At 39.4% G+C, this 12,358-nt stretch overlaps 1 long non-coding RNA gene and 1 other non-coding gene across 2 annotated transcripts; both read left to right on the top strand.

Annotated features, from left to right (window-relative positions):
* The first annotated feature begins 6,381 nt into the window (after window positions 1-6,381).
* LOC127353273 (uncharacterized) lies at window positions 6,382-9,665 on the top strand. Its single transcript, XR_007881262.1, has 5 exons — window positions 6,382-6,988; window positions 7,212-7,313; window positions 7,665-7,875; window positions 7,993-8,147; window positions 8,382-9,665. It is a non-coding gene; the product is annotated as an uncharacterized LOC127353273 (long non-coding RNA).
* Window positions 6,393-6,533, top strand: LOC127353970 (U4 spliceosomal RNA). The gene has a single exon (XR_007881406.1). It is a non-coding gene; the product is annotated as a U4 spliceosomal RNA (small nuclear RNA).
* Window positions 9,666-12,358: the final 2,693 nt, after the last annotated feature.

Consider the following 12,358-nt stretch of genomic DNA (forward strand, 5'->3'; position numbering starts at 1 on the left):
GTGATTTATGGGCATGCAAATGAGGCTGTCTGTTTGGGGAGATGTGCTGCTTTTGCCCAGTGGGCCTTAGAGTGAAGACTGGAGACTGCGTGGGTGTGAGTCAGTCCCTAACTGCTGACACAGGCACGGAGCTGGCAGAGATTCACAGAGCAAGATGGGGAGATGGCCTTCACAGGTCCTCAGGTTGACTGATGAGATCAAGGAGAAACTAGGCCAAGCCAGACAAGTGTCAGGCAAACAGACACCCAGAGATAGAGTGAGAGAGACAAACACATCCCCATCACAAATAGAGCTGGGAGAGTGGAAAGTGGCGGCGTAGAGCTGGGTTGTTTTGGGTCCGGGTTCAATATGTCCAAACCTGTTTGTCTAAAGAGTAATGAGCCTGCTGAGTCTTGGAACATGCTAGCCCAGGGGATGTCGGTATCCAGAAAAGGCCAAGTCAGAGCTCTCTAAATTCACTATAGTGGAATAGAAGTTCACTTTGTTCTACTAGATAGCCTGACTGTGATGACATTTTGATCAATGCGCCTATACCTTCCTGTAGCTTGCCTTTATGTTACTTGAATAGTGATGATCTGTTATCATGCTGGTGTCAAACAGTACCATTTGTCATACAGTGTCCCTTAGCTGGTCCAGGCTGTAAAATGTTTGACTATCAACACATTATACAGCCTAATTTATGACACAGCATTTCAGTTGTCCTCAATGATGTAGTGGTCATAGCAGATTCAAGGTTCTCGATTCAGCAGCTGTTTGCAATGTGGATAGACTGCCCTCTGTTGTTGGCAGCCTGTATCGTTTCATAAGCAACCTCATTAATTCAGCATTTATAAGCAATATGTAAACAATCATATACTGCTAATTAATAAATGATTTATACTGTATTGTAGTTGCATGCAGCAACAAATCCATTTTAAATGTTAATTAATCTCCTATGAAGACATAATATTTATCACTATACCTCTGTGTTGCTATATCATCATTCATTATCAGTTTATGCACCAGCCTCCATTTATGGGTGCTCAGTCATAATTGTTGACTTTAATATTCAAAACTTAAATATTTATACACTGATTATAAATGCTAAATAGGGGAACTTAAGGTAAAGTGTTGCCAACAGGATTAACTTTTAGGTAAACGCCTTATATCAACCTTTACTGAGTGTCCTTTATAATAAACCTACAAAATAACACAAATACCTTAAAGACAGTAGAATCCCATACAACAATACTACAAGTAACAAATGATTAAACCAACACCTCTCTGATTTACAGATATTACGACTAGTATTGTTGCAGTGATGCATATATGTATTAGATTATATATATGCGCACACATTGATATGAGTAAAGCAGATTTGAGGCCTATTCACTGGACTTTTTCAGGGACCTGGCAATATGGCAGTTTCCATGGAAGGCGACCCGTATGTAGATATAAACAGCTCATTGTAAGGTTACAAAAACATTACAGTTCCTATATTCAGGTGATTATACACTGTTGAAAACATACATATACATATTATATTAAATTTCTGCCAATAGAGCCTCCTAAATGTTACACACTGGACCTTTAAGAGTTAAAGCAGGGATACAGTTTGGGATCTATGTGCTATGCTATGTTATGCTATGTTTTTCGCCGATAGAGCAGGCATATGCAGTCCTTAACCATTAATTCCTCAAAAACAAACATAAGACTCTCACAGATAAAGCTTTGTTAATCATATGCCATTTGGTAAATAACAGCAGTATGTTATTAACCATAGTACCATCAAGGAATTCATTTTTAGTACAGGTGACCAAAGTCGACACACGGAATGTTTATGCCATGTTAGTCTCATGCTCTCTAATCACCTATTCAGTAAAAACAATATTATTCTACACATCCTCACAATACTTACCCTTGGGTGGTGCCCTTGATATTGCAACTCTATTGTCAGTAACTATCAGTCTTGTTACTTTTTGTATCATCAGGTGAAGGTTGCCAGATATACTGTAGTGGCAAATCTAAAGATGCAGAGATAACAGATGGAGCAGTTCACAGACACAGGAAGCTGTCATGGTGGTGAATGATAAAGGTGTGAAGAAAGACTCGACGGGGAGGCAGAGGAAGGTTATTTAAAGCGCAAGGAACACTTTGATTTGAATGGCTCCCTGACCTAGCTAAGTGTGCCTGCAGCTGTCAATATGACTTATAAGTAATTACAGAGGGAGGGAGGGATGTGTGAGCAGCCGAGCAATGGCTACTCTACACAGGGCTTAGATCCTCCGCAAAGGCATGTGCGACAAGGAGACATCAGGTTTGGCATAAAACGGACAGACAGGCTTATGGTGCCATTCTGACTCAGTCTGGGAATAACCACAAGCTGGGAATAGCAGGGTGGCATCAGTGTGTGGGTTGGTGTGAACAGTCTGCAAGCATGTGTATGCGTCTGCATGTATGTGTCGGAGACAAAGAAAGACACAATATTTAAATGAGAAGATTGATGTTTGAAGATGCTGCTTGAGTGTAGAGCATAATACGGACATCTGCACATCATTCACTTGTATATTCGTATTGCTGTGTGGCATTGAGGAGTGAAACTAAAACACTAATGTAACACTATGTCCCTGACCTTGAAGTTTAGGGAGGAACTAAAAGGCACCATGAGCGACATTTGTCTTCCCTTATCAGATGTCCACTTGCACTGGCTGAGCTGTCACTTTACCCAAGAAAAATGTCATTGTTTTCCTCTCTCTGCTCATAACACAATCTAATCACATTTTGCCCAGCTCATCCTGTATTGTCCAGGTGGCCCCACTCTGAGAAGGAACAGAGGGACAGCATCAATAAATGTCCTTAACCAGGCTGATGTGATGTAGCCCAGATTACACAAAGCCCTGTGTACATCCAACTACACTCATGTGTCGGTACACAAAAATACACACCTGCTTGCATGCATACACCTTCATACCAAGTGTGCACCATTTCCATCCCCTATTGAGTCAGTAACATCAGTAATTCAAAGAGGTTGTTTGTCCTTGACAAGGTCTGTAGAAGTGTGATTATAGGGAGAAAGCTGCACTGTGTGGTCTAAGCTGGATCAGCGTAGTTGGCACATACACAGTCTACAGACTTTACTGACAAGCTTACATTTCCCCAACCCAAAACAGTCTTAACCTGCTATGAGCTGTTCCATGTGGTGTAATATAGGTTAGATCGTGATCTGAGTATGACATTGATTTTTTTCTCTCCCTCTCTCTCTCTTTTTTGAGCTCTCTGATTGATGGTTCATGGGGAAAAATAGCTCCCAGCGTGTTGAAGACTATGGGCTGCCCACTGAGCCCCTTTTGGATGCCATGGTATTATGTGGGCTGCCCAGCAGCCTGTGCTGAATGGCGGAAACAGCTAAGCCATCTGTTACACTCTATTTTCATCTCTCTGCCTACCAGTGGGGAGAGCCATGGCACAAAGGGACTTCAACTGTTCTCACAGAGTCCTATTTGTTCAACAGGTCAAGTCTAAGCTTTGCAGTGTAGGACCACCAAACCAGATCTCATTTATGAGGCCCAGGTGATTACAAAACCCCACACATCGCTTGACTGGGCAGAGCTGATGATAAAGGAGAAAATACTAATACAAAAAAGTAATCAGGTGCCTTAGAGAATTAGAGGAGATTATCGCTGGCACGGTTGTTAAATGACCATAACCCAATGTGTCCTCAAATGCTTCTTAAGTCTGGTTAAAAGGATCATCCTGTGAATTGAACTCTGTTTCATGTAATGTGTGTTTCTTGGGTTGAGAAAAGAAAAATTTGGGCTTTCCAGGTAAGGATGAAACAGAGGCTGGCAGGATTCATTTGAGATTACTTGGCGCAAACATGGTGTAATCCCCTTATCTGCGTACTTACCTGTCCCTGACAGTGATCCAAGCCTACCTCTATGAACCTCATTGGCCTGACATTCTGGCAGGAGAAAATCCCTGTCTAATGTGTCAGCCCAGGCAGCTTTAACACCTGGCACGCCGGTGCTTATCTGCTGAGCACCCAAAAGCACCTGCATTATCCCACTGAAGCCTCACAACAAGTGAAAGCTAATATCCACACGGTGAAATTACAGTTTGTGTCATACCACAAACACACAGCGTGCAAAGTGCATACCATTACCAAAGGCTTATGACCTGATCAAAACACACCTACAGTATCAGACATCCTGCCATTTTGACATCCTTTCTCTCAGTGGCTGGCTCCTAGAGGAGTTTAGAACTGATAAATCAGGCTTATTACTTTTAAACTAATGAATGGTCTAGCCCCTGTTAGTATCCCTCTACAACCCATATTGTTAGGACCTCAATTAAATCTTTTATGGTTTATCCCATGGAGCGTTTCTATTCACGCTTGTTAATCTAGGTGTTTATTTATATATTTTCGCTTGCATTTCTGAAACATTAGCTATATGGCTCTTTATAAAAGTGATATATATTGAAATGAGAAGATGGAGGAGAAAAATAAGAAACATGACCAATTTTAAAAGCCCAGTGTGTCACTTTTAGGAGCATCTATTGGCAGTAATGAAATATAATAATGTTTTCATTAGTGTATGATCACCTGACTATAGGAACTGTTTGATTTTTATAACCTTAGAATGACACCCCAGGTCACCTCCGCCATGTTGAACCGCCCTGTTTCTGCACCATACTATGGCTGTAGATAGGGTGTTTGACGTTTTCCACAAGTTACGTGGTCATCATAGTTTCTCCAACACACATTTCCCAGCCGTTCTCATTACCAGGTCCTCAAATACTTTAGTGAGTTGTGTTCAATTAGTTGCAATCTGCAACTTCACTGCTAGATCCCACTGAATACACACTGGTCCTTTAACAGGTGAAGGGCAAAATGAAAACACTACACTACACTACACTACACAACAATGCAGCTCACCTCTTTAAAGTTTTCTCAGGGATATTAATATTAGGCTATTCAAAGTCATATGCTTCCATAATTGACCGTCTAAAAATTGTTGCTGCCCTAGTGCTTAAAATTAATGGCTTCTGCAAACATGAAACTTGTTTAAGGCAATGTTATGAAAGGTAATCAATAACATACACAGAGTAATAGCACAAGTACAAATCATAGACTGATACAAATACGAAAAAGAGGACTTGACTAATCTCTTTCCGCTCCGGACATTTTTCATTCGTGTTAACTTCTAGCATCACGGCAGAGCATCTTTTTTCCACAGGTACTGACCAGGTGATAGTTATATATTACCCTGACCGCCCTGTATCGATTAATTTATCTGTGATTTGGATATAGCGCTTCGAACAACTCTCAAGTTTTCCTTCCGAAAAGTTTGACTTCTTCCCAGCGTCCACAGCAGCGTGCAGGTGAGACCAGTTCAATTGTCGTGCATGTTAATGTCTGTTGGAGGCAGCTAGCATGGATGGCACAGTACAGCATTAATAATAGACTGCATTCAAATAAAGCTTCGTTTTATTATTTATTTATTTTACAACATTGTGATATTTTATGGTGATTTTAAACTATTCTGGACTGTCAGTTGACGTTAATCATTCTAACGGTTTACGTTACGTACGCATTCTAACGGGCTAAACCAACTAACGTTATTTGGTAACGTTTTTCATAAACACACCGTGTTTATTACTATTAGTTTAATATTTGGCTTTTAACTACGTTAATATTACACATTTAAGTCATTTTTAAATCAACAGACCCTCGTAGAGAAAGTAGGGCAGGTTTTGTCCGTGTCTCTGCTGACATCTGGTGGGGGTTCAGTAGCATAGCATTGTCGAGGGGCGGGTGGGAGCCATGATTGACTGGATTATTAGTTTCCTGGTCGTTTTAAAATGCTGTTCCCTTAAAGGAAATATCTGACTGTATGCTGTAATGTAAAGGGAGACCGCTGTTTTCTGAAACACCTTTTACCCGAGTGAGTATGTATGCCAGCTCTCCTAAACGGGTATTTGCGATTTGAAATTCAGGCCACGCGGCCACCGTAGACTGTCGCCGCTTACTGAACAATTATATCAAAAGTTTAAAATACATAACGTTACCTGGTTGTGTGTCGTTTCATTTAAATGCATATTCATTGTATATCACAAAGTGTTTATCTTCCTTTAAATGGAGATAAAAATGTGTGCTAAGACGGGACGGATATTAAAGTCAGCGTATGGGAGGTTCTATCCCATGATGCATTGCGACCTGGCGATAGTTTTAAATACATTTTCATTTAAAAACGAAGCTTAAAACTACAACAAAATAAGAGGGTTAGGCGAAGAGTACGTGGTATATAATTGTCCCCAGAAGACCATATGATTGTTTTATGGAAAAGCTGTAACACCGTAACCGAACAACATACGCAGCGGAGTGACCACCCTCTCCGGACTGACTTAATGTCAGCTTTGCGCAGTGGCAGTATCGTAGCCTATGAGGTTTATCCGAGGCGCGATTATTGCTAGTTGAAAACTTTACCCAATACCCCGCCTTGACGACTTGAAATATAGTCGGCAATGGCAATTTTTGACGGTCTCTAAGGAGACTGATCCGGTGTAGAATTTAAACTAGAATGTTAAGGAGAGACTGTCGAACAACCAAATGAAAACACCTATCTGTAGTAACTGCTATGAATCACTATGGGGTGTTAAAGCACAGACGAAATATACGTAGATCTCTCATGACATGCTTGAACGTAATTCAGCGTCGCGTCGCGTCGCCGCCATATTGGTTGGGTCTCCTCAGTCTACGTTAGCACAACGGAGAGAGAGCAACCAGAGACTGTCTGATAAGGACGTAGACGGGCTCTGGAGCAACTGTGCCCGTATTTTGTGCAGCTTACGGTTGCAGTAACCGGCGCGGTATTGATACCAGATCGCGTGCGATTACCTTTCACAAGTCAGATTGAACAATAATTTTGGTTATTTTACCATTTAGAATATTAGGTTTAGAGATGGTGCGACCCCATCTGTCTTCAACATCCCATGTCATCTCCAAAGAGTAGGTGTATTTTTACTCTACATGCTAACAGAGATGTCTATGATTCTTATGTAAAACATAAGTTAATATCACACTTTGCTAAACATGTTTTCTACCGTTAGTTATTTCTGCATGTTTAGGAATTAGTGATGTTTTGTGTATTACAATACACTGTGGGATACTAAAACCTTCTCAAGTGTTTTTAATAAAGTTGTTTTTAAGTATTATGTTTCTTATATTTTAGACTGTAGTGACAAGGAACACAAAACCTTAAAGGAAAGCTGAAGAGAGCCTACCAGTGGACATTTCTCAGCATTTCCCTGAAAGTGAACCTCAGCCCAATGATGTGAGTATTTGTAGGCTATTTGATATATCCCATACAGCTGTGAGCATCATGGCTCTGGTCATATCAAAATCTCTCCCTTGCTTTCGGCAACTCTTGTCAGACATACCCACATATACACTTTTTATATGTTATAAATAAATAAATAAACACACACACACACACACACACACACACACACACACACACCCTCTTTACTGACACTCTCTCTCACTCTCTCATGGTGCTGGCAGTGATATTATGGGTAAGAAATTAAGAATGTGTGCCTGCACATATGCAGTGCTATGCACCCAACAACTGTGAGTGGTATGATATAAACGTCACTGAAAATATTTTCATCCTCCTTTCTACTAGGACCACTCCTATGCATTGCCCAATTCTCCTACTCGTCTAAAGGCCAGACTCAGTGGAGCTTTGGCTAGAGTGGAGAGTCTAGAGCGGGAGAAGCAAAATGCAAAGGCCCGAGAACGGAGAGCAAAGAAAACCGTAAAGAGTCTTCTGGAAGATTTGAAGGAAAAGAACCTTATAAATGAGGAGTTGAAAGAAAGGCTTGACTTCCACTCAGGTAAAATAAATTGATAATACAACCTTGAATTTTATGTTGTTTACACTCTTTGTCAGACTTTATGAAGGTATTATTTCAAGGGAACTTACTAACTAGTTTGTATTAACTGAATTTCAGATCTTCAGATAGACTTCTTTTGAAAGCGGGGCCATGAATACACGAAGGACCACAGAGAGTTTGCCCTCACACTGCACCTCCATGGTCCGAAAGCATACAGTTACCTGAGGGATTCTCTGCATCTTCCCCCTGCCACATCCACATACGTTGCAACGGTGTAGTACATGTTTTTTTGATTACACTTTTTAAACATACTGGTTAAAATACTTAAAACACTTCAGCCCTACATAATGTACAACAAACAGGGAACTGATGTAGAAGTTTTGAGCGTGTATGTGCTATTTTCACAATTTTTTGAAAGTCTTGGAAAAAAGAAAAAAAATGAAAATGTGCCCAAAATAGGGATCCAAGGGTTGAAGCACTTAAATAACTATTTTCTTTTTGTAAAGGTGGATGCAATCAGTGGATGCCAAGCCTGGGCTGAACACAATGATGTTGGAGATGTTGCAGAGAAGACGTGAAGAAGACCCTGCTAAATATGGCTCATGTTGGATGCCATGGCCATCAAAAAGCATGTCCAGTACAATGAGCCATGAGCCGTTAAAAACCTTCTTTGAACATCCAGTGACCGCTGACAGGGTGTTTGTGTTGATAGATAGATAGATAGATAGATTGATAGATACTTTATTTATCCCGAGGGAAATTCAAGTATCCAGTAGCATACAAAATACATTAAACATACATTAGACTAAAATTAAAATCCCTAACCTTAAGAAAATAATTAAAAATAAAATAGAAGATAAAATATAAAGTATTATATATATATATATATATATATATATATATATATAATATATAAAACTAACAGTAGCTACAGTAAATGGTGCAAACAGTAAATGGATGTGCAAAATACAGATAGAAATTGTCCATTGTCTATTATCTGTTGTCCTCCCTGCCTTTACTGAGAGCTGTTGTACAGTCTGATGGCCAGGGGGACGAACAAGTTTTTGAGTCTGTTGGTGGAGCTGGACTGGGACAGCAGTCCGTCACTGAACACACTCCTCTGCCTCGTGCAGAGGATGGTGGGTGTTGTCCAGTATGGACAGCAGTTTGTCCAGGGTCCTCTCTGCCACTGTCACCAGAGAGTCCAGCTCTGTGCCCACCACTGCGCCAGCTCTCCTCACCAGTCTGTCCAGTCGACAGGCGTCTCTCCTCTTGCTGCTTCCTCCCCAGCAAACCACAGCATGAAAGAGCCCGCTGGCCACCATGGACGCTGGTCACATGTCGAAACTGGCACACAACATGTTGCAGGCTTAAAGCCCAATAACCAGCGCCCCTGGAGAAATCAGCTGGTCATACATTGTTGAGCTCAACAATGTCCAAACAAAAGATGGACTGCATGCGGCCAACAAGATAACAAACAAGCATGTCCACTTTGATGGCCAGGAGATGAAGGTGTCCCTGGCTGCACAGACACTGAGTGACTCTTTAGTGGTAGTACTGCACACACTGAGGGACCTTGGTTATTCACAGTTTAAAAACTGTGTAGCAACAGCAGAATTCATTGAGGTAATGTAACATACAAACATTGTTATATAACACTGCATATTCTGCATGAAATCCAACTCTGTTTATACTTACCTGTAGAGGGAAATCCAAGCAGAGCTGTATACTTAAATACTTACTTGTTTTATATATTGAAATTAGATTATAATTTGATCTCCATGATACGATACCACTGTTTGGGGTGATATCTCAGTTAACAGAGCCTTATGCTTTTTTTAGATGATTGACAGGTTGTTTGACGTCCTGAACAGCCGCAATCTGCGTGCAAAGGGATCCAAAGCTCCTCTGGGTGCTTTGAATTGGACAGAGAGAGTAGAGCTCTTGTTAAGAGGCAGGGAATACTTGTTCAGTTTGGTGATGAAAGATGGCACACCCCCCACACTCCCATCCTCAAACAAAGAGGTTTTTTAAAATATTGAATGGTTTCCATGAAAAGTTCACGACATCATAAGTTAATATGATGCTCTGTTCTCTTGCTACACATCGAGTTCATAAGATGCTCTTTCTCTTGTTCGGATCTTTTTGCTGTCTGCAGTTTTGTTTCTGTTGACTCTTCTGTTCAGTATTTTTCAGGTCATACAGGACAGGTGTCAAAAATGGTATGAATGTTCATATGATGTTGTTGTGTGCAAAACCAGAGGCAGGAATTAATGTGAGTCCCTCGGTCCGTGTATGTTTTGGTCATTGGATTTTCCTTTCAGAAACGGGTATTAAAAAATAGAAAACGAGTGGTTATTTGATTTTCGTTTTAAAATACAAAAATTAAAATTGAAATACAAGGCGTTTTTCTTTTTCATGGTCAAAAAGGGATGAACGAAATTTAAAAAATGATTCGATTTTCATTTTCTATTTCATATAACAAAAAATAAAATCACTAGAAAACAGAAACGGAAAAAAGGCCTGTTGTTTCATATTCTGAGACCGGATGTTGTCATTTACAGGACGGTGCTGTGTAGAAGAAACAGTGGGCTAGTAGACTGCGGTCAATCCAGCCGTGAGTCCGATCTCCGTGGTCAAATCAGCCGCACTTAAATTTAGAGTGCACAAGTATTCTCAGCATTATGGTAAATGCGGAGAAACAGCGTATTTACTTCCGGTTTTCAAAATAAAGGTATTTAGAGCCGTAAGCTATAATTAAAATATGTTACATTAAAGTGTTGTGCCCCTGATGAATAAAAAACACTTTATATCAAGTATCTTTACTGCACCAGTGTGGAGAAATGCCAAAATAAAAGCCTCATATTTATGCCTCCAGAGATTGCATATTTTCATTTATTTGAGGTACTGTAAAAACATATTGCTCAGTGTTTCCTGGCTACTGATGGTATATTTGACTTTTACACATATGAGACTACAAACCTACTTAATATCAAGCATTTTTACTGTACCAATTTGGAGAAATTCAACAATAAAAGTCCATATTTGTACCTCCAAGTGGTATTTTCATATATTTGAGCTACTGTAAAAACACTTTGCTCAATAATTCCTGGCTATGGATGGTATATTTGACTTCTACACATCTAAGACTACAAGTATACTTAATATCAAGCATTTTTACTGTACCAATGTGGAGAAATTGAAGAATAAAAGTCCCATATTTATACTTCCAGATTCCATATTTTCTTATATTTGAGCTACTGTAAAAATGTAAACTGTATGTGGAACCACCTGCAACAGCTGTCACACTGAATAATATAAAAAATAATATGTGAGGAAGAGACAGTAGGTACAATGGTGTTTTGAAGTTAAAACTAATTATTTTTCCCTTTTACCTACAAATGGACACAGCAGAGCAGCAAAATAATAAGAATGTGGACTGGCATTGCATTTTGTGTGAAAAGTAAACAAATTAGAATTGTGTAGGATTTTGTGTTTAGTGTTTATATTATCAAGATGTTATTAAACATTTGTGTGAAATTTTGTCGTGATTACTGCAGCATTATTGAAGTATAATGAAAATGCTTCACCCATAGCCTGGAAATATTGAGCAATATGTTTTTACAGTAGCTCAAAAATATAAGAAAATATGGAATCTAGAAGTATGAATATGGGACTTTTATTCTTCAATTTCTCCAAATTGGTACAGTAAAAATGCTTGATATTAAGTATACTTGTAGTCTTAGATGTGTAGAAGTCAAATATACCATCCATAGCCAGGAATTATTGAGCAAAGTGTTTTTACAGTAGCTCAAATATATAAAAATATGCCACATGGAGGTACAAATATGGACTTTTATTGTTGAATTTCTCCAAATTGGTACAATAAAAATGCTCGATATTAAGTATGTTTGTAGTCTCATATGTGTAAAAGTCAAATATACCATCAGTAGCCAGGAAACACTGAGCAATATGTTTTTACAGTACCTCAAATAGGGTCAAATATGCAATCTCTGGAGGCATAAATATGAGACTTTTATTTTGGCATTTCTCCACACTGGTGCAGTAAAGATACTTGATATAAAGTGTTTTTTTATTCATCAGGGGCGCATGAAACACTTTAATGTAACATATTTTAATTATAGCTTACTGTTCTAAATACCTTTATTTTGAAAACCGGAAGCAAATACGCTGTTTCTCCGCATTTACCATAATGCTGAGAATACTTGTACACTCGAAATTTAAGTGCGGCTGTTTTGACCACGGAGATCGGACTCACGGCTGGATTGACCGCAGTCTACTAGTCTACTGTTTCTTCTCCACAGCACCGTCCTGTAAATGACAACATCCGGTCTCAGAATATGAAAAAACAGGCCTTTTTTCTGTTTCTGTTTTCTAGTGATTTTATTTTTTGTTATATGAAATAGAAAATGAAAATCGAATATTTTTTTTAATTTCGCTCATCCCTTTTTGACCACGAAAA

Source organism: Dicentrarchus labrax, unplaced genomic scaffold, assembly GCF_905237075.1.
Source record: "Dicentrarchus labrax unplaced genomic scaffold, dlabrax2021, whole genome shotgun sequence".
In the NCBI taxonomy this organism is placed as follows: Eukaryota; Metazoa; Chordata; class Actinopteri; family Moronidae; genus Dicentrarchus; species Dicentrarchus labrax.